General features: G+C 37.0%; 1 long non-coding RNA gene, 1 other non-coding gene and 1 pseudogene across 3 annotated transcripts; 1 reads left to right on the top strand and 2 right to left on the bottom strand.

Moving 5' to 3' along the window:
• The first annotated feature begins 5,297 nt into the window (after positions 1–5,297).
• On the top strand, positions 5,298–8,368 carry LOC130725068 (uncharacterized; annotated as a pseudogene).
• TRNAY-GUA (transfer RNA tyrosine (anticodon GUA)) lies at positions 8,350–8,442 on the bottom strand. The gene is made up of 2 exons: positions 8,406–8,442; positions 8,350–8,385 (listed from the first exon to the last, which is right to left on the bottom strand). It is a non-coding gene; the product is annotated as a tRNA-Tyr (tRNA).
• A 2,904-nt stretch (positions 8,443–11,346) lies between these two features.
• On the bottom strand, positions 11,347–14,203 carry LOC130722032 (uncharacterized). Of its 2 annotated transcripts, none has more exons than XR_009013751.1 (8): positions 13,806–14,203; positions 13,600–13,728; positions 13,356–13,429; positions 13,164–13,237; positions 12,981–13,033; positions 12,647–12,769; positions 12,007–12,039; positions 11,347–11,673 (listed from the first exon to the last, which is right to left on the bottom strand). It is a non-coding gene; the product is annotated as an uncharacterized LOC130722032 (long non-coding RNA). The 2 variants fall into 2 exon arrangements; XR_009013750.1 differs by having other exon boundaries at positions 11,349–11,673; positions 13,164–13,278.
• Between the last annotated feature and the right edge of the window lie 10,041 nt (positions 14,204–24,244).

The raw sequence follows: 24,244 nt of genomic DNA, 5'->3' as shown, positions 1-24,244 counted from the left end.
TCCCTAGCGAGATAGCCTGGCTTGTTGCAGTTCCAGCACATCAGAGGACCTTCGGGACAGTGGCTGGCATAATGTCCCTTTTGGTTACACTTGAAGCAAGTCACACCCTCCAAACTCACTGACATGGGTCTCGGTGCAATTGCATTCCCGCCCGAGGGATAAAAGGACCCAGAAGTTGTCCCCCTACCCTGAGGGCGAACGTACGGCTTCTTCTGAAAGTGCTTGCCCTTGTCATTTCTACCTTGGTTAGCCCTAGACGGACCTCCACTTCCATGGTAAGGCTTGTTCAGACCTTGGAACTTGCCCTTTGCATTATCAATAGCCTCAATTCCCTTGGTCTTCTCCACCAGCACTTGATAGTGATTCAGTCCTAGCGGTTGCAACGCCCTCTGCAGCTCATAACTCAGCCCATCAATGAAGCACTCACACATATAGCCTTCATCTATCTGTCCTCTAAAGTAGCGGAAGTGTTTAGCCAACGACTCCAACTTTGCAGCATCCTCAGCAACGGTCATGCCTCCTTGACGAAGTCTCAGAAACTTTGCCTCCTTAGCGGCTCTAGCACTATTAGGAAAGTACTTGTCCAGGAAAGCTCCACGGAAACACTCCCAAGTGATGGCTTGATGGTCAGCCTCCATCATAGCCCTAGCCCCACGCCACCAATACTCAGCTTCACCAGTCAGCAGGTAGGTCGCATAATCCACTTTCATCTCAGCAGTAGTACGCATAAAGGTGAAGATCTTCTCCAACTCCTGGAGCCATAAGTCAGCTTCTTCCGGATCGAAGCCCCCAGAGAACTTCGGTGGATCCTGACGCTTGAAATCGTTCAGACCCCTGGTCTGAGCAGCAGCTAGTTCATGCTCCTCACGCATTCTCTTCAGCTTGGTTTTGAGCAGCCACCAAAACAGCAGTAGTAGCACGTTGAGCTTCAGCTTCCTCACTTGCAACGGAGTTCGTAACTTGTTGTGCCATAAGGGCAGTCAGATTAGCAATAGCTTGCTCCATCGGATTCATGTTGTCTGAACCTTGAGTCTCGTTCGGTTGTGGCAACCTCCTGTTCCTGTTTTCATGAACAGTCAAAGACCACAACAGACACTCAGGCCAGAACAACAAAAAGTTCTATAATAACTAACTATGTATATAGTTATATCAAATGTATAATTAACAATAACTAGCAAAAGGTTATTCACTTACGAATAACCTTCAAAAATAATCTATATAAACAGAAATCAAGCACACTCTTCCTCTGATTGACACCCCATCAATCGGTCTCAGGGTTCAAACATCTTAAGCAGACACTCTACCCAAAAGCTATGGTTTTCTAGACCAAAACTCTGATACCACAAATGTAACGCCCCAATTTCTCAAGTGAGAAGTCACATTAGTAACCTAACAAAGTCTAAGGACTAAACTGCAATCCCTAAAATCCAAGGGAATTTTTTTCTGAAAAACAACTAAATACTTCGGCTAAAAGGTTGGAAACATATCATAACTTTATTTAAATAACCTGTTTCCCGATATACTCTAATAATAGTTTACAACACCATAAGTAAGGTTTAGAATAAATATTGCGCACTTTGACAGTGGCGGAAGCAAGGCTTAAATAACAGAGTTCTCATATAGGAAGGGAGACTCAAACATAATCCATAAAGGAGAAGCAAAGCTGCTTCTTACACCTCTACTCCACCGCCTACGACCCGATCTCAAACTCGAGCAGTTAAGCTTCGGCGGAAGGATCTTCATCGCCTAATAGCGTTAAGCGCCCAAACAACAAGTAGCAAATAGAAAGGGTTAACTCCATGCAATTACCATGTATAAAAGAGAAAATCATGCTATTCAAATTAAATTACCTAGCATGGTAAATAGACTAGCAACATCACTAAACTCATATATCAACAACTTATCATAGATTAACTCAGATAATAATAACCTCAACAATGTAACATCAAACCAGATTTCAATAAACCAATAACTAAAATCCAACAACATAGGGTCAGGTGTTAGTTCCCTATAATGCAACTATATGTTGCTACCAAAATGGATCGATCAATAACGTCTCACAAGACGGGACAATCACGCGGGACCACACCCACCTCATCGCCACTTAGCGCCACTACGGAAGGGACAATCGCGTGGGACCACACCCACCTCATCGCCACTTTAGAACATCTCGAAAGATGAGACAATCCTGCGGGACAACACCCACCTCATTGCCACTTTATAACGCCTCGAAAGACGGGACAATCACGTGGGACCACACCCACCTCATCGCCACTTAAGGACCAAAGCCTATATGCCAAGTCAGTCAACAACAATGCCCAAACCAATGATTAATTCGGAGTAACCACATGTTATTCCTATTATCAACGAACATAAATCAACTCAATTGTATACCAACTCAGTTCAATGACAGAAACCAGTAAACGGCCGAAGACTCTCAGAAAACGGAGACACACGTCTCAATAAGTTCACTCGGTCAAAACCTCCAGAAAACATTTTCCCAGTTCAACATAATAATCATAATCATCTGCCAATCAATATAAACATCTTCATCTCAAACGCAGGCAGTGCGATAAATACATGCAAGACTCAAGGACACTCTAAAACTGAGTTACCCTTACCTTCGTGAGTAGCAGTTGTGCATGGAAATTGCGAACCTAGAACAAAGAAAACACAATCATCAACACAAGCATCACTAGGAGTAACACGATCTAATAATACTAATTGAAATCGTAAAGAAAGCTTTTAAAGCTTCAGAGTTCACATTTGGGCACGAATGGACAACGGAGACTTCGTTCGCTAAAATGAGCATAACTCGAGCTACAGAACTCGGAATGACACGAAACCGGAGCCAAAATTTCGACAATCGAAAGAGCTACGCTATAGCTCAGGTCATAGAGACCCAAAAATTATTTTTGGATACGGTACCCTAACAAACAGGTTTCGGCCACTCTCAAAAATAGGGTTTCCGAACTTTTTCTTCGATCTAATTTAATTCCTAGGTATTCTTAGGCGATATCTAGGCCAGGGAAACTCTCAGAAAAATTATCGGATCGAAAACTAGAGCAGGGGTATTTTGGTCAATATTTTTAGCTCGGAAACTCAAAATCAGAATTTTGAAAAATAAATTGGATGAGCGTGATCCTAACGACATTTATAACAACTAATCCTACTGACGCTAAGCTCAGACGAGAGTTTTTTATTCAAAAGGCGGAACCTTTTTCAGAAATGGGTATTTTGAGCAGAATTGAAGTTCGGCGGCGATTCGGCGAGATTCGGAGAAATGTAATCCGCTAGAAGTACTCTTGGGTTAGTAGGGAATATGTTTAGACACTAAAATCAAGTTATTTGGACAGTTTTACAAAAAGCTCGAAACTTTGAGCACAGAAAAACATAGAGAAAAGCGACATAATTTACGATCAGAGGTAAGGAAAAGCATCAGTACCTCGAGGCCTACGCGTAGCAACGAACTGTGCGATGATCAGACAAGAATCGGCGAAAAACTTTTTCTCCTCCTTCCTCCTTGAAACCCACGGCCACAATGGTGAAAATGGTGATGATCTTTTTTGTTTCTTTTTTTTCATTTTTCAAGCTATTTATAGAAAATGGAAAACGCGGGAAAATGAATATTTCGCGATTCCGATTTTTCCTGCATATTCCTCCGTGAATTCTAAGATAGGTTCTGGCGACAGAATTCCAGAACTCAAAACAGGTTTCTCAGAATTAAAGCAAACGATCCAAAGTCGATGTAAAATCTATTTTACCCGAAAAACTACTTTTTGCAGTTGATGTCGGATGGGAAAACTTCTTTCTGAAAAAAGATTAGAAACATCGAAAGAAATGGGTGTACGCGTGTGGAATCTTCGTTTGAAGCTCCGAATAGAAAAAGTCTTTATCAACAGTTTACTCTAGGTTTCTTGAGCTATCAGGGATTTAGTTTCGACAAACCTCCGAGAACTAGAATCGGACTTTCGTACATTTCAGGGTTTCGTATCGAAATGCTTGTCATGGAAAGATTAAGAGAAGTTCTAACATTTCTCTGAAGATTTTTGGAATTAGTTTCCATCGTGTCTTTAAGTGCAAATTAGTCGTTTACTAACGTTTTCTTCTTCATAATACTAATCCAACCATCAAGTACAAGTCAAGTTCCTCTCACGCTTACACATAATCCTATGCGTGAGTTAGAAATTAATTATTTATTTAATTTTAAAATCTTGGGTCTTACATTATTAGAAAGGCTAATGAGGCTGCTCATAAGCTAGCCTCTGATGCTATATCTTCTCCACATTGGATTTGGTGGGACTCTCCCCCTTCTTGTATTGCTGAAACATTGTTAGCAGACTCTGCTTTTGCTTATTAATACAATGAACTTTCATTAAAAAAAAAAGAGACAATACATATTACTTAAATTAAATAAAGCATGAAATATTTTTTAGTACAATATACAAAATTTATTATTAAGAGAATATCCGTTGAGAAATACAATACCATAAAATTATACAATTATTGACCTATATTTAAATACATTTCAAAAAAGAAAATCTATATTTAGATATAATATTGTTGACTTATTTATGAATTAATTGTCTACAAATTGTTTAGCAAGTTGGTCTATTTAGTGATAAATTTATAATTTATTTAGGGCCAAATATGTTTTTTGTCCCTAATAATTAAAGAGAAATCTAAATAAATCCATGCACAAAAGATTTTTAATAATAGATCCCTTTAAATAAATTGTCAACATGTTGTTTGATTGGTTTTTCAAATTGATGGCATTAATAGTGAATCAATGTAAATCATGTCATTTTGGGCTCTCAAGGTACGAGTGTTCAATGCAAATTATGTCGTTTATGATTCTCCAAACACAACAATTGGAGGATGGATATCATACGCAGTGACGCGTGTGGGTTCGAGCTCGCCCGCTGACTATTTGACAACAATGCTAACGGTGGGTAGGCACGTCAATCTTAATGATATCATCAAATTTATGGTGAATATCACACACGACAACTATAAAGGCAGGTGAACAGGTCAATCTAAATGATATCATCACATTTATTGTGTGGCTTCAAGGTTCCAAATTGCTACTTAAGAAATGTGTGTGAACAGATCTTTTTCCAAAAAGTAGTTAAATAGTTGCATATGTCCTAGTTCACTGAACTCAACTCCGTGTCATCATCTAAAACACTCAACTTTGTAAGCTCTAAAAAACAGAGAGACCCATCATTTTCATTTTCTCACTGAACACATCTTATCCTCTTCGTTAATTTCCACACAAAATTCAACGCACTCTAAAAATGGGTTTCAAGTCATGGTTGAGCCTCACCGCGTGGCATAACTGGAGCTTTCGCCACTCCTTCTCCTCCATCGGCCTCAAATCCACAACCACCGATCTCGGCGGCGGCACCGTCATGCATTGCTGGATCCCAAAATTGCACAACCCTTCAAGCCATCCCTTCTTCTCATCCACGGCATCGGAGCCAACACAATGTGGCAGTGGGGCCCATTCATATCACCCCTCGCGCACCACTTCAATCTCTTCATCCCTGACCTGCTCTTCTTCGGTGACTCCCACTCGACCCGACCCGACAGGTCCGAGCGCTTCCAAGCCGAGTGCGTCATGGCTGTTGTCAAAGCTCACGGCGTCCGGAACGTGAGCGTGGTCGGGCTCAGCTACAGCAGGTTTGTGGCGTACAACATGGCGGCGGTGTTCTCAGAGAGCGTGGAAAAGGTGGTGGTCATCTGTGTCGGTGTGTCGTTGGAGGACAAAGACATGGAGGAAGGGATGTTTCAGATGAAAACTGTTGACGAGGTGGTTGAGGTCTTGCTGCCGCGGACGCCGGAGATGGTAAAGCAGCTGGTGCAGCTCACGTTCGCCAAGCCCATCAAAGTCTTGCCTAATTGTTTTCTCAATGATTTCATTGAAGTAAGTGGTAGTGGTGGTGCTTCCTCTCTATGATTTTGACTTTTCACCAAATCAATTTTCTAATAATTTCTATCATAATCTCTTTACCAAAGTTACTATTGGGGTCCAAACAGAAACTCTTCACTTCTCCAGCTGTCTTACCTTAAATATAATACTTTGGCAACAATTTATCTTTATTCATGAAGCTACTTGTTTTAAAAAAAGTTATATAGACAAAACTTCATGAGCATAATATATTACTATGCCTTAAGAATTCATATAAACATACATATATACTCTAGACAAGTTTTGAGAGCTTCTTTAAGGAGGAGAGGATGGTGAAATTAGAATTGTACGGGAGAGAGGGAATTGTGTGATTAAATTTATGTTGGGAAGGAAATTAGGTACCTACTAATGAGGTCAAAAGTGGATTCATCTAGACAGCGATGCCACCGACTGGCTAAGTTGTTGCTCACGTGTCTCTCTTTGGATTTCGTCAAACTACTTGCGTCATCCTAGCTTTACCATCTCGGTCAACCGAAAAACCGTAACTGTCCACCGCTCATAAAAGCTTCTCTCAAGCTAGAATTGATTGTGTCTATCAATTCTTGAATAGTATCATACATATATAGTTATAGTCTTTTTTTTTTTTTTACCTTTTTGTTTAGTCTACCGTTATGTGAATATCACAAACATGGAATTACCTTTTTAGTGAAACTCTCTAAAGCTGGCCTTATTCCCTTGCAGGTGATGTGTACAGAATATTGGCAAGAGAAGAAGGAATTAATCCAAGCACTACATAAGGATAGAAAATTGTCTAATCTTCCTAAGATAACCCAGGTTTGTTTATTGCTCCTGAATTTTTTTATTGAGTTAAGTTTACGTCATCTGCATTCTTGTACTCTAACTTTTCAATGGCTTACGTTTTCAATGAAGCAGCCTATGCAAATTATATGGGGAGAACAAGACTTGGTATTCACACTAGAATTAGCTCACAGACTGAAAAGGTAATCATATATAATCATATAATAAATTCGAATCCAAAATGAGAAACTCTTGATACGTGTCATCTCGACTTCGAATCCTTAGTTGACTCTTCATTTTTTATTTACTATTCATAGTAAGATGTTGATGTCATATATATTATTTTGTATATTATGAAAATTCAAAATATTAACGTGTCTCGGAATAATTTGATATCTAAAATATTTGTTTGCATCATTAATATTTTAAATTTCAATAATGATAAACTCCTAAAATGATGGTAACAATTTTGCCTCATCAATATTGTTAGTTCAAAAATGTTGAACTCCTAAAATTATATTAACAAATTTACAAAATTAGTTGATTTTGTAATCGGCAATTAATTTTGAATTTGTCTTTATTTTCATTCCTAATTTTTTGCGTCAATTTTTTTATTTTTCAAACTTGACTTTACTTATAGCAAGAATTTCAAAATTTGATTATATATGATTTTATATTGTATATCCAACCTCATTGAAATGATGTGAAGCTCATTGTCACAATTATTACAATTTACATGATTCTAAGTTTTAGGAATCCTTTCAAAAAAAAAAAAAAGTTTTAGGAATCATATACTCTGAAGATGGTCCTTTAAGCAAAGCTAACTTAAAGGGCTACAACTCTTATGAAGATTCAACCATTAAGGTTGCCTTGCAAGGGATCGAACCGAGAGATACTACTGCTACTGCAATGTAATTTATAAGGATGATTTTACTAAAATTTGACTAACAGTTGATGAATTATATGACATACATGTGTGTTCTATTTAGTTTCTTTATCATAGATATTATAAATTTGTACCTTTCATAATATCATGCACCAGTACAGTACTAGTTTTAAGAAAATGAAGTTCACAATTGATTTTATCTTCCCGGCACTTCTATATAATTTATGAGAATTATGTGGAAGTCAAACCTTTTGAGATTAGTGAAGCAATTCCTACAGCTTTGTTGTTTTGATTGTTTTTTGCATTTACCTGATTGTTGTGTAGGCATGTTGGAGTGAAGGCAGAACTAGTGATCATTAAGAATGCAGGGCATGCACTTAACGCAGAGAAACCCAAGGAGTTGTACAAGAATATAAAATCCTTCCTCATTGATCCCTTGATTTCATCTAAATAAGAAAACCACAATAATGGTTACATAGTGGACCAGAAAGCTTAAACTCCTGAGAATTAGAAGAACTTTGCGGCCTTTTGGATATGTAAGTTTTATTTCACAGCCATGATCAATGTTTTATTAATTCAAATTATGGAATTGAATTTTGTGTGTTGGAAGTAAGGGGAGAATAAAGAGGTATATTATTATATCTTCTGCCAATGAAAAATAGCATTTTATTTGGAAACACATGAAATAAGAGAGTTTTACATATTGTGGCTGCTAATGGTGAGAGGAAAAAAAATTGTTGTTAAATGAAAAAATTCCGACCTGCCGGATTCGAACCAGCGACCTAAGGATACCAGCATGGTAAGACCCAACTACAGTCCTCCGCTCTACCAACTGAGCTAAGGTCGGTTGTTGAAAATATGTGCTATTAAGTTTATATAATCATGTTTATGATGATTAAGATTTACCATAACATTTTGTTATATAAGAAAAATTGAATTAGTTATGTATTATTTTCATAAACAAATTATTACTTAACAATTATAACTTCTCATAATTTGGTCATTTTTCACTCTGCTCCTATACATTTTTTTTCCGTTTTCTTTTCGAATGTTTTTTTTTCCAATTAAAGTGAAAAAATCTTGTGACAGCTCGACCAAAAGCACATTTGGAAAACATTTCAGCCTCATTATTTAAGTCTTAATGAGCCTTAAGTGATATTAAACTTAAAAATTATTTATGAAAGATAAAGAGTTAAACTAGAAAGCAATAAAACTTATCTATTTAAATTTAGAACTATGGTTGTTAATTTTCATGGTCTTTAACTTTTTTTTTTTGATGATCTTGTCTTTATCAAAATCTAAACTAAGTCAAGGAGAGACTCTTATTCGCACACAATATAATTCTAACCCGAAGTTATTCCCACAAGGAAACAATAGCAGGTAAAGTAGGATGAAGAGAAGAACAACAAATGCAAGTGGGACAGTGATGAAAATATATTTTGCATAATATTTATCCTATGTTTTCTGCATGAATTGAGGCCTTATTATTGCATTCACTTTACATAACTCACTGTTTTTATGTCAAACTAGTACATTTACCCGTGCGATGCACGGGGGATATTCATTTTTTGTGTGTTTCTTTTAACTTGTGTGTTTTTTAGAGATATTTTATGGATTAAACAAACTAAATTTATTTTAGATATATGAAATCAAAAATTTGTAATTTTTTCTGTACTTATAGTTTGTTTTTGTTTTTTTGAGTTGCTATTTTATTTTTATCTTTTGTATTTGTTTTCCTAAATGCTCAATTGATGGTATTTTTATATCTATTGAATAATTTATTGCATGGAGTTAAAGTAACATATATTTACTAAAAATAGCCATGAAAGTTTTTTGCAATTGAACTAATTACATTGAGAATAAAGTTGAGAGTGTATCGTTGCACATTTCCTGTAAAAAGATCTTCTTCATATAAAATTGTGAAAGACTTATTTGTAATTACATTTGAAGTTCTATGAATATTGTTGTCATCACTATCGCAAATAGAGATTCTTAATCTTTATGGTGCGTGGCTTTGGAGAATGCTACATATAATTGGTCATGTGAAAACACTTATTTGGAAAATATAACCCCACTATTTTAATGATTGTCCTTATCTTTTGTTTATTATCATGGAAAAAGAGAATGCTATAGGAAATTGTGTCCTTTGAAATTTAAAAGGAATTCTACTATCTGATGAAGTTAATGTTAATCTTGGTACATACACTCTTTGTCTGGCATTTGCTCTAGATATAACCTTTGCTTCCAAACATATGTCCTCGTTCGAGTAATAATCAAACGTGTATCATTACACATTTCAGCTGATTGGTCTATGTTCTTATAAGCATTATTGAAGCACCAATTTTTAACCTTAATTGACAATTAGACAAACCGGAATAGTGTATTGTGTTTAAAAACTCTGGTGTGTGGATATCATATTGGCTGTCACAATTGATGTATGAAGACATATCGTCAGTCAAATAAGTTTTCTCTTCTTCAAGCAACAATGACATCATGTATTTATTCAAATTATCAACGATCTCATTTGTAGGAGTTAAAATAGCACAATGTTGACAAAATTGTGGATCTTTGTAGTTTTCAAGGAAAGATGGATAAGTAGACTTAACTATAGAAGTCATTGGATCACTTGTATGTGGAATAAAAAATTCTCGAGGGATGTTCAGGGCATTTTCATCTTATATGTGCTTACCTGCATTTTCATCTTACTCAGCAACCTCTGCATCTAATCTTCCGGTTTAGTCTCATATTTTTTGTCAATTAAAGTGCCTACTCATGTTCCAAAAATAAGAACTATTATTATAGTTGGTGTTAATAGTTTACAGTAGTCATTTTAGATTTTTTTGGGTCAAATTTGTGAAGCATAAAATATTTTATTAAATTATATTATTGTTAGAAATATATGTTCTAATGGGTTAATTTTTATTTGGTTTTGTAATGATTGATTAAATTGAAAACTGACATTATAGGGATAAATGTGAAAGTACCTGACAATGATCTCAAAGATAAGAGGCATTGATAATGGCATGGATAATATCCTCCATTCTACCTTTATACACAACTGTTAAAAATTTGCCTAAAGTCTCCTTGAAGTACCACATTTAGAATATTTATTTTATTTTATAACTTCTATATTAGTAAGCACATGTAAATAGAATTTTCAGAGTGGTAAAGTTTTTGTCCAATTGATTAAACTATTTTTGTGTGTGTCGTGAACAGTTCATTGAATGTGTTTTTTTCATTGTAATTAATAATTATGTTTAATTCAAAATTTAGTCTCAAATGCAAATTACCTCAGTAAACGTCCAAAATCCGGATTTTCTTGTGTGATGATATTGAAACTGTAAGAGTTTGCATTTACATATAGACACTTTCTATGTGTGGAAATGTAGAATGCTAGAACCAAGATGAGAACTTCAAAATTCAAAATGTAGTACCTAAATATAATATCCACACTCCAATTAATGTGGATATTCTGAAGAACAGAGGCTCTATAGATTAAATTTAGGTGAGCTATAATGGCTACCTAGTGATGTGTCTCAAGATGTTGAAGGAAGGGAACAAAGATAAAAAAATTACATTATTACAGAGCTACACGAAGGGAACACATTTTAATTCATATTTATTCCATTTCACGGTGTGCACTGTGCAACACTTAGAAGAAGAATCATCAAATTATTCTTTCCCGTTTCTGTCAAAAATGTTTTGTTCACAAATGAAATATTCACGTCCACCTTGTGGGATAAAGAAGAAATGAGAGATATGATAAATGATATGATAAGAATAGAAGAGAGATATAGGAAGAGAAATTTGTGGAAATGAGATGGAAGAGAAATATGAGTGTAAATGAATACTCAACTTCTATACATCAACTAAACACTAAACGATGTTCCATTTTCACAACAACAACAAAGCGGTTTTAAAATCAAAATCCAAAAAACTTTCAGGCGAAAATTCTTCGGAAAGCACCTAAATCAAAACATGCAACAAAAGCTTTCAGATGTCGAAGTGAAAATACACGTAGAAGACAAATAATTAAGAATTCTTCCCACCAGCGGAAGAGGACCACGAAGCACTTCACCTGTTAACATAAAGAGAAAATTTAGAGTAATTAGTACACCATATTTAAAATGAAAAAAAGGGAGAAATGTAACGACTGTAACTACAATCAGAATATGTGTAATTGTGTATGATAAATACAAACATTTTGCTTGAAAAAACAAAGGGTCGACTGAAAAGTCACAAAAAATGAAATTAAAAGAGGATTTTACCAAGAGAGGACAATAGAAGCACAAATTGAAAGGAAGCATGAGTGAGAAAACAATAGGCCGAAATCAAAACATGAAACTGAAAGACGCTCAGCCTCTAGATATGTCGAAGTGGAAATACATGAAGTAAAAAATTGAGGACTTACCGGAGCGGAAGAGGACAATAAGAAGCACTTCACCTGTTAACACAATGGATAGGAAAATAAGTTAAGGAAATTAAGTTAGTACATTGTATTCAAGATGGAGAAAAAAGGGTGAAAATTGGAGGGTTCAGGACCCAAAAATGATTAAAAGAAAAGGGTGACATTCTGATATAGCCATATAGTTGAACCTGCGTAGTTGGTAGATCAATAGTTAATCAAAATTCTAATCCTAACAATTTAAAAAAATTTAGGGACTAAATCTGCTAAAAAATATAAGGGAAACCAAAATTACACATGGTATTGTAGAGGGACTAAAAGTACAATTAACTCTCTAAGTTTTTGTGGTGCACAAAACGGATTAAAAAAGGAAGGAAAATAGGACTAATTTTGTTTTTTAACTGAAACCTATATCCAGTTACTTGTCTTCTTTGAGCTTGAAAGAATCCTAATCTGATTAACCACCACTGCAGGTAATCCTTCTGGTCTCAAATATTGAATAGAACTCTGAATCGCCTCTTCATAATATATACCCGTAAAAACAATTTATATGAAGTAATGTGGAACAATTCTACTGGTAAGAGTTCCAAACCAAAACATCTCTATTTGTTCTAAAATACTACAAAAATTAAGACATGGAATTCACCTTTTGTCTATGTTTAAGATGACACTTGAGCCTCACATAGAAGATGTCCAATTTCTCAAAAAAAATGGAACCTCCACCATGTTATCCTCCATTTTTATGATTAAGAAAGTTGTCCCATGGATTCTGCAATACGATTTCCATCATAAATTGGGCTCTTAAAGTACCTCAGTGTGTTAAATAAGCATGTGTAACTTTAGTAGTGGTATGCAAAGTATCCTGATTATCAACCATATCCATGTTTCTATCCGGAATCCCCTCAATTGAGCAGTGCTATACACACATATAATGCAGAAACATGTAGTTAATTATAAATGAGAGATGGCATGAATTATACCTCCGATCAAGGTGGGACATTTTCCTGGTTCGTTCCAAACAACATCCAAGTACCTATTAATATCAAATTAGGACATATACACATGGATCCAATTTGTATGCTATATATTCCAAAAACTTGAATTTGATTGGTTTAATATAACTACATTTCAGACAAAGTATTTTAAAGACATTCAAAACATACCTATTTCATAGAGAAGAATGTTCTCTGCACTCTTAGAAGATGTTTCCATGTAGAATATTTCATTCTCCTGATTTCTGCAAGGATGACCCTCAAATTTTAAATGAATTAATTTAACCTGTTGAAGTAAATTAGTTTCATAAGAATTTGCACATAACTGGAGAAAAAAATAAAAGATTCTGCTTTAGTACTAACCTTGGTCTGTATCCAAGAGCCAACATGCTTCAGACCTCAAATTGGTCTTTCAGTCTTTTTTCTAATTAGTGAATCTGGCACAAAGATAATTTTAACACATAATAGAGGTAGCTATCAGGTAGAAATATGCCAAGCCATCAATATAAGAACGCAAAAAAGCTGAAGCATGATTAAAAGAAACATTGGTTGAACCACTGCAAAAAATATGGCAGCAGAATAGTGTTGAAAGGTTTTGGTGTTGTACCTCTTGCTTCCGAGTATAAGCGTCATTTGTACAATTGCTCTCATCTCTTCTCAGTAACACGTAGCTGTGGAAAATACTTAACTTGGAACAAAGACTTACACTGCTTCATAGTATCTTCAGGATTGGTGGCTAAAAAATGAACAAAAGAGTTCAACATCAAGATCGAAATAACCCGACAACAAAGAAACATAAGTAAATGATGATACCATGAAGGAGAAGCTTATGTGCAGTCTCACTAGGGAAAATACTGAACTTGAGCATCGTATAAATCTCATCCTCCTCCCTTACCCGTGTCTCCTTGATGTTCTGGATGGTTTTCCGCACACTGTTCGAAATCAAAACCCTCAACCCACCACCGCTTGGAGCAAAGCTAATAGATCCTGGGGCAAAGCTTCTGGAAACCGATAGGCAGATAGGAAACATAAATACATCAGGAGAAGAAATGAGAATGTAAAATTAACCTGTCCTCTCTCTCGCATCAGATAGGAGGTACTGAATGAAAATTGTCAGTGGGTGAACTACATGTCTAAATCAATTAAATATAAGAGAACGTTCAAACCCCTAATTTTCTCTCAATAAATTGTCACTTGAAATGGCTGGAACATAAGCGAGAAGAGAAAGTGTCGCTAGAAATCAGAAACGGCTGAAATGCAAGAACTCAAGAAATTGGAAATGATCTGACGGCTGTAATTTCATCTGTTGGAAATAATGTGTACTTTTACTAAAATGTCAATGCCAAAAATTAGATTATTGTGCATTGAATTGTTGAATGACTTATTTGCCCTCAAGGCTGCAGAAACTCTACTTTTATATAGATTATAGATAAATAGATAGATTATAGATAGATAGATTATAGATAGATTATAAATAGATTGTGCAATAGACACCTAAGAGGAAAAGTGGAAAAGAGGAAGAAAACATAAAAATTAGAGCAAAATGCTGAACGTGTTGTGCGAACCCTCAGACACTGTTTTTTCAGTAATAAGAGAAGGATAAAATAGAAACAAACCAACTAATCTAAGGTATCATAATACAAAGAAGTAGTCAAACTAGCAAGAGGATGCCTCCAAATCTTCTTCTGCCAATGCTCCTGAGAAGCTTGTCTCACCAAAGCATCCGTGTGTGAGATACAATATTTCTTTTAAAAAATAACTGTTTTTAAAACTAAAAAAATAAAATTTAAAAGAAAAAAGCCTGTGATTCAAATCATAAGCATGAAAAATATTAAGTTGTGCTAGTCGTGCACGACGTCGTGTTATATAGAACTGATGATCTATAATTGGATCTGTTTTCAAATTAACTACGATAATTTTATATTTTTTTAAAATTAAACATCCATCATTTCTTCATAATTTCTTTTGTGTTTAATGGGAAAAATAAACAAACACAACTACAAAGTTAACACATATCGGGACAGAAGAGAGACAACAATATCTGGGGGGTTATCAAAATAAGTAAAAGCACACTGCTGAGAAGCTTCATAACTCGCCAAACAATCCACCGGCTCATTGGCCTCCCGAGGATTCGACGAATGTGACGAAACCTAATATCTCACTCACGAGCAAGCAAGAGATTAATGTCCATAAATATACTAGCATACTCATGCAGACGAAACCGCTCCCTTGTAAGAAGATCAACAACCTCCTTACAATCAAACTCGCAGTATGTCTTACGAATATTCTTCCTCCAGAGAAGATACGAAGAGTACTACGTTCTGCAGCTAAACAATCACCCTCAAGCACACCAGCGCAAAATCCAAATTGCCACACACCATGTTGGTCACGCACCATACCTCCCATAATTGTTTTATTTTATATAATGGATGTCTTTTAAAATTAATTACGATAATTGTTTTATTTTATATAAATTACGCGTCCATAATTTCCTCATAATATTTTTTTTAATCTTAATGTCTCTATCCATTGGGAAAATTATAACAGCCCTCTCAACAAATAACTTGTTTTTAAAGCAACAAATAACTTAATTGAACTGGCATTTTTACTTTTATGAGATTTAATTTACTTTCCACAAGACTAACACATTGTTGGTATCATTTTCTTATATTTAATTTTTTTATCCAGAAAATACTACTACATATCATCAATATCAATCAATATATATTAGAAAAAAACAACTTATAGCATGACGTGTCACTCTCACAGGCCAAGTTAGTGACGTGTCGCTCCCAGATTAATTCTCATCTAATATTTTACATGTAAGCTCTTTCTCCTTGGCCCCACTTGCCACATGTGCCCTGATTTTTCCTTACCTTATTTCTCCTTAATAAAAAAAATACATTTTTAAATTTTAGATTTGATTAGGATTTAGGTTTTTTATTTCTTGATTTTATCTTAATTTATTTTTGATTTATTTTTAGAGTATTAATTAATTTTTATGGTATTTTTATTGAATTTTCAGATTTTTAATTAATTCCGGATTTTATGAGTTTTTATTGTGATTTGGTAGATTTTGATAGTTTTTATCTATATTTATTTAGTACATTTTTAAATTTTAGATTTGATTAGGATTTATGTTGTTTATTTATGGATTTTATCTTAATTTATATTATTATTTATTTTTAGAGTATTAATTAATTTTTATGGTATTTTTATTGAATTTTCGGATTTTTAATTAATTTCGGATTTTATGAGTTTTTATTGTGATTTGCTAGATTTTGATAGTTTTTACCTATATTTATTTAGTACATTTTTAAATTTTAGATTTGATTAGGATTTATGTTGTTTATTTCATGGTTTTATCTTAATATAAAATCTGTGATAAGTGATTTAAATCAATAATACATCCCATCAGTAAAAACCCTCTTAAAACCCTGCCTACCTCCACCATCTCCTCCATGGAATTCATCTCCTCCATGCAATTCTCATCCCATCTCTCCACTGAACGGAACCACCCCTACAAAATCGTCTCATCTCTCCACAGGACCACTTTGCCATCTACTTGCAATCGCATCCCTCCGATTTTGTAACGCCCCAATTTCTCAATTGAGGAGTCACATTAGTAACCTAACAAAGTCTAAGGACTATTTCGTAATCCTAAGAAAACACGATATATTTTTTTTCTTTTCAAAACAACTAAACATAGTTGAATACATAACATAGTCTTAATTAAACAACCCGTTCCCGACATATAATAATAGTATCTTACAATATCATAAGCAAGTTTCCAAAATAAGTACGCACACTTAAACAGTGGCGAAAACAGGGTTTTAGTAGCAGGGTTTTCAGATAACGAAGAAGACTCAAAGCATAAACTACTAAGAGGAAACTATACAGCTTCTTCCATCCTTGCTCCGCTGGTTACTATCCCTCCTCCATCTCAGCATGGCTAAGCATCGTCGGAAGGCTCTCTATCGCCTAATAGCGTTAAGCGCCCAAACAACAAATAGCAAACAGAAAGGGTTAACTCCATACAACTACCACATATAAAAGAGAAAAGTATGCTATTCAAATTTGATTACTTAGCATGGTAAATAACCTAGCAACTTAACTCAAATTAGATGACAACTCATCCTATCGATCATGAAATCAAATCTTATATCAGCATATCAGCAAAATCAACGATATGGTTTTAAAACAGATATCAACAAAACTTAACAACATAAATTAACTCAGGAACCAATAACTCAAAAGCATAGATTAATTCAGATAACGATAACTTCAACAGTATAGATGTAGATCAAATTTCAACAAAACCAACAATACAAATCAACTCATATATCAACAAAACCCACAATATAAATCAAATCAGATATCATCAAAACAACAATTTAAACCAACCCAGATATCAATAGAACCAACAATATAATCAACTCGGATATCAATAACCTCAACAATATCAATCAAACAATAACGTCTCGCAAGACGGGACAATCACGTGGGACAAACTCACCTCATCGCCACTTTATCGTCTTAAAGGACGGGACAATCACGCAGGACAAACCCACCTCATCGCCACTTTATAACGTCTCGACAGACGGGACAATCCCGTGGGACAAACCCACCTCATCGCCACTTTAACGTCTCAAAAGACGGGACAATCGCGTGGGACAAATCCACCTCATTGCCACTTTATAACGCCTCGACAGACGGGACAATCCCGTGGGACAAACCCACCTCATCACCACTTTAGCGTCTCAAAAGACGAGACAATCACGTGGGACAAATCCACCTCATTGCCACTTTATAACGCCTCGAAAGACGGGACAATCCCGTGGGACAAACCCACCTCATCGCCACTTCAAGCAAACCAAAACATCTCATCCAACTCAGTAGTCACTCAAACAACAATCTCAAATCCAATGATCAAATTAACATAATCACATGTTATTCATATTATCAACAAACATAATTCAATTCAATTGCATACCAACTCAGTTCAATGATAGAAACCAGTAAACGGCCGAAGCCTCTCAGAAAACGGAGACACACGTCTCAATAAGTTCACTCGGCCGAAGCCTCCAGAAAACATTTTCCCAGTTCAGCATAATAATCAAAATCAAATGTCAATCCATATAAACATCTTCATCTCAAACGCATGTAGTGCGATAAATGCATGCAAGACTCAAGGACACTCTAAAACTGAGTTACCCTTACCTTCGTGAGTAGAAGTTGTGCATGGAAGTTGTGAACCTAGAACAAGGAAACACAATCATCAACACAAGCCTCACTAGAAACAACACTATCTAATAACACTAATCGAAATCGTAAAGAAAGCTTTTAAAGCTTCAGAGTTCCTATTTAAGCACAAATTGACAACGGAGACTTCGTTCGCTAAAACGAGCATAACTCGAGCTACAGAACTCGGAATGACACGAAACCAACGCCAAAATTTCGACAATTGAAAGAGCTACGTACTGGCTCAGGTCATAGAGACCCAAAAATTATTTTTGGACACGGTACCCTAACAAATAGGTTTCGGCCACTCTCAAAAATAGGGTTTCCGAACTTTTTCTTCGATCTAAATCAATTCCTAGGTATTCTTAGGCGATATCTAGGCCAGGGAAACTCTCAGAAAAATTATCGGGTCGAAAATTTTCGCAGGGGTATTTTGGTCAATATTTTTAGCTCGGAAACTCAAAATCAGAATTTCGAAAAACAAATTAGATGGGGTCGACACCAACGACGATTATGACGACTAATCCTACTAACGCTAAGCTCAGTCGAGAGTTTTTGACTCAAAAAGCGGAACCTTTGTCAGAAATGGGTATTTTGAGCAGAATTGAAGTTCGGCGGCGATTCGACGAGATTCGGCGAAATGTAATCCGCTAAACATGCTCAGGGGCACGCAGGGAATAAGTTTAGACAGAGAAATCAAGTTATTTGGACAGTTTTACAAAAAGCTGAAAACTTTGAGCACAGAAAAACATAGAGAAAAGTGACAGAATTTACGATCAGAGGTAAGGAAAAGCACCAGTACCTCGAGGCCTACGCGTAGCAACGAACTGTGGGACGATCAGGCAAGAATCGGCAAAAAACTCTTCTCCTCCTCCTTCCTCCTTGGCCGCGGGTTTGGGTGTGTGTGTTGGTGAGATTTTTGTTTTTTTTTTTTCATTTTTTGTAAGGCCCAAGTTTTTCAGTTTATACCAAGTGAATAAATTCTTATTCACCAGTAGGTTTGATGCATGGCGAAAGGAAACCTGAACAAGAGTTTAGTAAATGAAATAAATGTATGAAGGAGAAAGTTCAGGAAAAGTCTGAGGTTCGTATTGAAGTCGATAAAAGTTATAGCACGATCGTTTTACGCTTAAACCTAGGTCAGAAACCCTAGTATATAGCTAATTTTCACTTTTAGGCACGACGGAAGTTAATTCCAAAAATCTTCAGAGAAATGTTAGAACTTCTCTTTTTCCATATATCACAATCATTTCGAGGCGAAACTCTAGGATCTACGAACGTCCGATTCCAATCATCGGAAGTTTGCCGAAACCGAATCCCTGGTATTTCAAAACCCTAGAATTCTCGACAATGAAGACTTTTTCTATTCAGAGCTTCAAATGAATATTCTACACGCGTACACCCATTTCTTTTGATGATTTCAATCTTTCTTCAGAAGGAAGTTTTCCATTCCGACATCCGATGCAAAAAGCAACTTATCGGGTAAAATTGTTTTATACCGACTATGCTTTAGTTGCCAAAAATACAAAGAGACCTCATTTTAGTTTTGTAATTCTTTCGCTAAAACATATCTATTAATTCACGGAGAATGACGCCGGAAAAATCAGATTCGCGAAACTTTCATTTTCCCGCGAATTTCCAACCTTTATATATAGCAAAGAAAGGAAGAAAAACTCAAATTTTCCTCCATTTTCTCTCCTCAAACCCGCGGCCAAGAACAAGGAAGAAGGAAGAAGAATTTTGTTCATCGCTTGCTTGATCGTTGATCTGTTAGTTGCTACTTCAAGGCTTCGAGGTATAGTCGTTAATCCTTACCTCTGATCGCTTTTTCCATAGCTTTTCTGTAGAGTTTTCTGAGCGGATAGTTTATGGGTTTTTGCAAAACTATCCTGAATCTTTCATTTCTGATTCTAAACCTCTTCTATATGTGCCCAAGATCACTTCTGCCGGATTATATTTTCCGTTATGTCGCCGGAATTCCGCCGGAATCAATTTTAGCCTTAAATACCCATTTTTGGAGTTTTTGAGGTAAAGCTTCAACCTTTAGGCTGATAGTATTTCTGTGGTTTTGCTCTAAAGGTGATTTTGAGGAATTCCCAGAGGAGCAAGCCTTTGATTGTGAACAAGTGTTAGGAGATCGTCCTGGAGAATCTACAGGTGAGGGCTTCTCACTGAATCTCTAGTTAATGCTTAGGGTCGATGTTTCGACATTGTTTACTGTTTATGCACTGGAATTGTGTGTGATTGGAAAATGTTTTCTAAGGCTTCGGCTGACAATGTAGATGATTCATCTACTGAATGTTTTTGAGATTGTCTTACATGCTATGTGCTATGTGGGTAATCTAGGATGTGTGGTGCATGCTTTATATGCTAAGTGCTAAGTGTTTATGATGCGATTTATTGATATATGACATGTTGTTGATTGTGATGATTTAAATATGTTCTGTACTGGAATCTGAGATTCTGAATGGTGAGAATAGCGGGCAGGTCATGCCGATTTTATTTTGAGAGTTTTGAGAAAGTTTGATAGGACGAACGAGGTTCGGGCCTTAATTTTGTTTAGTGGATCGAGACATCTTCTGGAAGCGACTTGGGATTGGGAGATCCTGAAAATGTATAAGACTTGCGATAAGACAAAATGGAATCTATTTTATAAAGAAAATTCATAAGACCTTAAATAACCTCAAAATCTTTAAGTAATGATAACAACCTCGAAGGAAGGCATTGGAAGTCAAATCATAGTTTTGGAAAAACGAGGAGTGTCGTCGGATCCAAGTGTTGAGTTTGTTGTTGTGCTGTTGGAGCAGCGTTTGTTGTTGTGCTGTTGGAGCAGCGTTTATTGTTGTGTTGTTGGAGCAGCGTTTGTTATTGTGCTGTTGGAGCAGCGTTTGTTGTGGTGCTGTTGGAGCAGCTATGTGTCGTTATGAAGTGTGTCTTTTGGTCGCAGAATCGACTTTACCTTAGGGTAAGCTTTTAGAGACTTTAACTTCCCTAGAACACGTGGCGACGTGTCGAGTGAGGACGGAGACGTTGTTTGACTAATCATTTTGCATACATGCAACATTAATGGGGTATTAACACAGGACGTACTCTGGACCTCGTCGGTTTCCAAAATGGTCATAAGACCCGGAATGCCGTGAAAGAGCGTTTATAGACGTCTCTTGTAGCAGACCGAAATGGCAGACCTACGGGTTTACTGCTGATCTGGCTACCTTTGTGTGGTGTAAGAGGCACGCGGGCCGAAATGGTTCCACCGTGGCTGGTGTTAGGGCTGATCCGTTTGATGTCCATCCCTTTTCGGAATGCATGTGGTTAACTGGGTTAACCTGCATATCATTTCATGCAACATGCATACTGACTTAGTGATGAGTGTGTTTGATACTTATTAATTCTATTTGAGGCATGTTAACTGTGATTTATCGTCGTTTATATTCATCATGAGATATGCAACCCTAGGATGTTATCCCTAGCTAAAAGCCTAAGTGGCTATCCTATTATCTGTATCTATCCTTGCTATTATTTACATAATTCTTTGGAGTTGACCCTCGCGTCTTCTGTGTGTGCTTTGGCGAACAAACGCCCTTTGTCAGATGTCTTTGGCGGACTAGTTCACGACGGTTCACCCTTCGGGGGAAACTAGAGTTGGGATGCTGGAACAGGAGCGCATCGCGATAGCGAGCGGAGGACGGAGGATGTACCTAGACTTAGTCGTTCTGGATTCAGATTCGGACGACGATCACGCTAGCATGTAGGATTGAGTGTTAGTGTGAGCTCCTCGAGATGGGATTAGTGTAGGAGTAGAGTCTTAGCTCTGAACATCATTTGTTTCATTCGGGACAGGGTAGTTTCCCACCTATAGCTTTTTGTGTGGTTTCGTTACGGGAATCACAGAGAGTTGGTTGGACTTAGGAAGTCTTGTTTCAGGCCGATGGGCCAGCTTATTCTCATTTTGAGGGATAGTGTTGCGGACACTTAACCTTTTCTTTTGGTTTGTACTTTTGCCTACGGGCGCTACTCTTCTATTACCCGTCACTGGAGGTTCACTCGTGACGAGGTTGCTACTTACAGCGGGGGCTGTTTATATATTGTATATTAGTTTTATTACTTTTCGCACTTGGGTTTTATTTAATTCAGTCTTGTCTTAGTTATTATCGAAAAAAAAAATATTCACGTTTTTCCGCATTAAGTTTATTTTGGTTACTAAAGTGACGCCACCGAAATCGGGGTGTTACATTGTGGTATCAGAGCACGGTCGAGTCTTTCGGGAGTTGTTGGGGAATAGGTCTTCTGTGCTAGGTTGTGTGACTCTGCAAAGAGTGAAAATTGATTGTCTGCAAGCGATTTTTCGCTTAAAAATTGATTGAAGTTATTGCTTAATCATATTGTATAGTTATGGAAATGCTATCTTATGATGAGTACTAACTGTTTGTCTAACTTAACAGAACATGGTGAACACTAACCAGTTAGCTGAGATGATGGCCACTATGGCCCATGCTGTGACGGCGCAAGCAAATGATAATGCCATGAGGCGTGCTGCTGAAGAAGCACGTGAACAACATCAGCGCCAGAGGGAAGTAACTCTGGACCAGAATAAAGGCCTCAATGATTTCAGGAGGCAAAACCCACCCAAGTTCTCTGGTGGTACTGACCCAGACAAAGCGGATCTCTGGATCCAGGAGGTTGAAAAGATATTCGGCGTACTACAGACTGTTGAGGGTGCCAAGGTGGGCATGGCGACTTATCTGTTGCTCGGCGATGCTGAGTACTGGTGGAAAGGCAACAAGGGAATCATGGAAGCCAACCATGAAGAGATTAACTGGAACTCTTTCCGGTACGCATTCTTGGAGAAATACTTTCCAACAAGTGCTCGGGATGAGCGGGAGTCACAGTTTCTGATACTCCGTCAGGGAGGTATGTCTGTACCGGAATTTGCTTCGAAGCTGGAATCTTTGGCGAAGCATTTCCAATTCTTCCATGACCATGTGAACGAGCGCTACATGTGCAAGCGTTTCGTTAATGGACTGAGGCCGGATATTGAGGACTCAGTGAGGCCACTGGGAATCATGCGATTCCAGTCGTTGGTGGAGAAGGCCACGGAAGTGGAACTGATGAAGGACCGGAGGCTAAACCGGGCTGGAACTGGAGGGCCGATGAGGTCGGGCTCTCAAAATTTTCAGAGCAGAGAGAAATTTCAGAGCAGGGGGCCATATCAGCGTCCTGCTGGAAGAGGATTTACTTCCGGATCTTACAGACCCATGACGGGTGCTGCTGGAGGTTCCGGAGATCAGACTTTGAAGAAGGAGACGACCTGTTTCAGATGTGGGGAGCCGGGGCACTATGCCAATGCTTGTCCCGACACGAGGCCCAAATGCTACAATTGTAACAAAATGGGGCACACTGCCGATCAGTGCAGAGCACCCAAGACGGAGGCAACCGTGAACACTGCTCGTGGAAAGCGTCCTGCGGCTAAAGCAAGAGTTTACACCATGGACGGTGAGAGAGCTGAGGGGTTTGTCAGAGGAGAGCGCAAGAACGATGGTAACTTTCTAACCATTCTTTCTCATTCTAGTATAATATGTTCCATTTTTCTTGTAGAGTGTGCAAACACACCTATCTTACGTATATGGTTTACGCTTTGACCTTATAGTTACTACGCCTATTATGACTTTACTTTACTGTTACTCGTATTTTAGCTATAGAAGTTATACGAGGTTTAGAATGACACGCTAAGCCTAGAAAGTAGTCTTCTACCGATGCGTTTAAAAGGAAGCTAGAAGCTGAAGAATGAATTTCATAGAGATTCATTATGGATAGTATACGTATGATGTCGAGGGTGTGTAGTTCCGTAGCGACATCATTGAAGATTTAACGTCAGGGTATTTGCGACCACTGGATGATAGGAACTCATTGACTGTTCTAGTGGGCTTTTTCTAGATTTTCACCTTCGATGTATTAGGCCTGATCAACTTAATATTGAGGGGGTGATTTTCGGAATCACGGCTGGATATGGA

The sequence above is a fragment of the Lotus japonicus genome, chromosome 6 (genome assembly GCF_012489685.1).
Source record: "Lotus japonicus ecotype B-129 chromosome 6, LjGifu_v1.2".
Taxonomy (NCBI): domain Eukaryota; kingdom Viridiplantae; phylum Streptophyta; class Magnoliopsida; order Fabales; family Fabaceae; genus Lotus; species Lotus japonicus.
The sequence above is the reverse complement of the archived record's forward strand: the minus strand, read 5'-3'. Positions and strand labels throughout refer to the sequence as shown.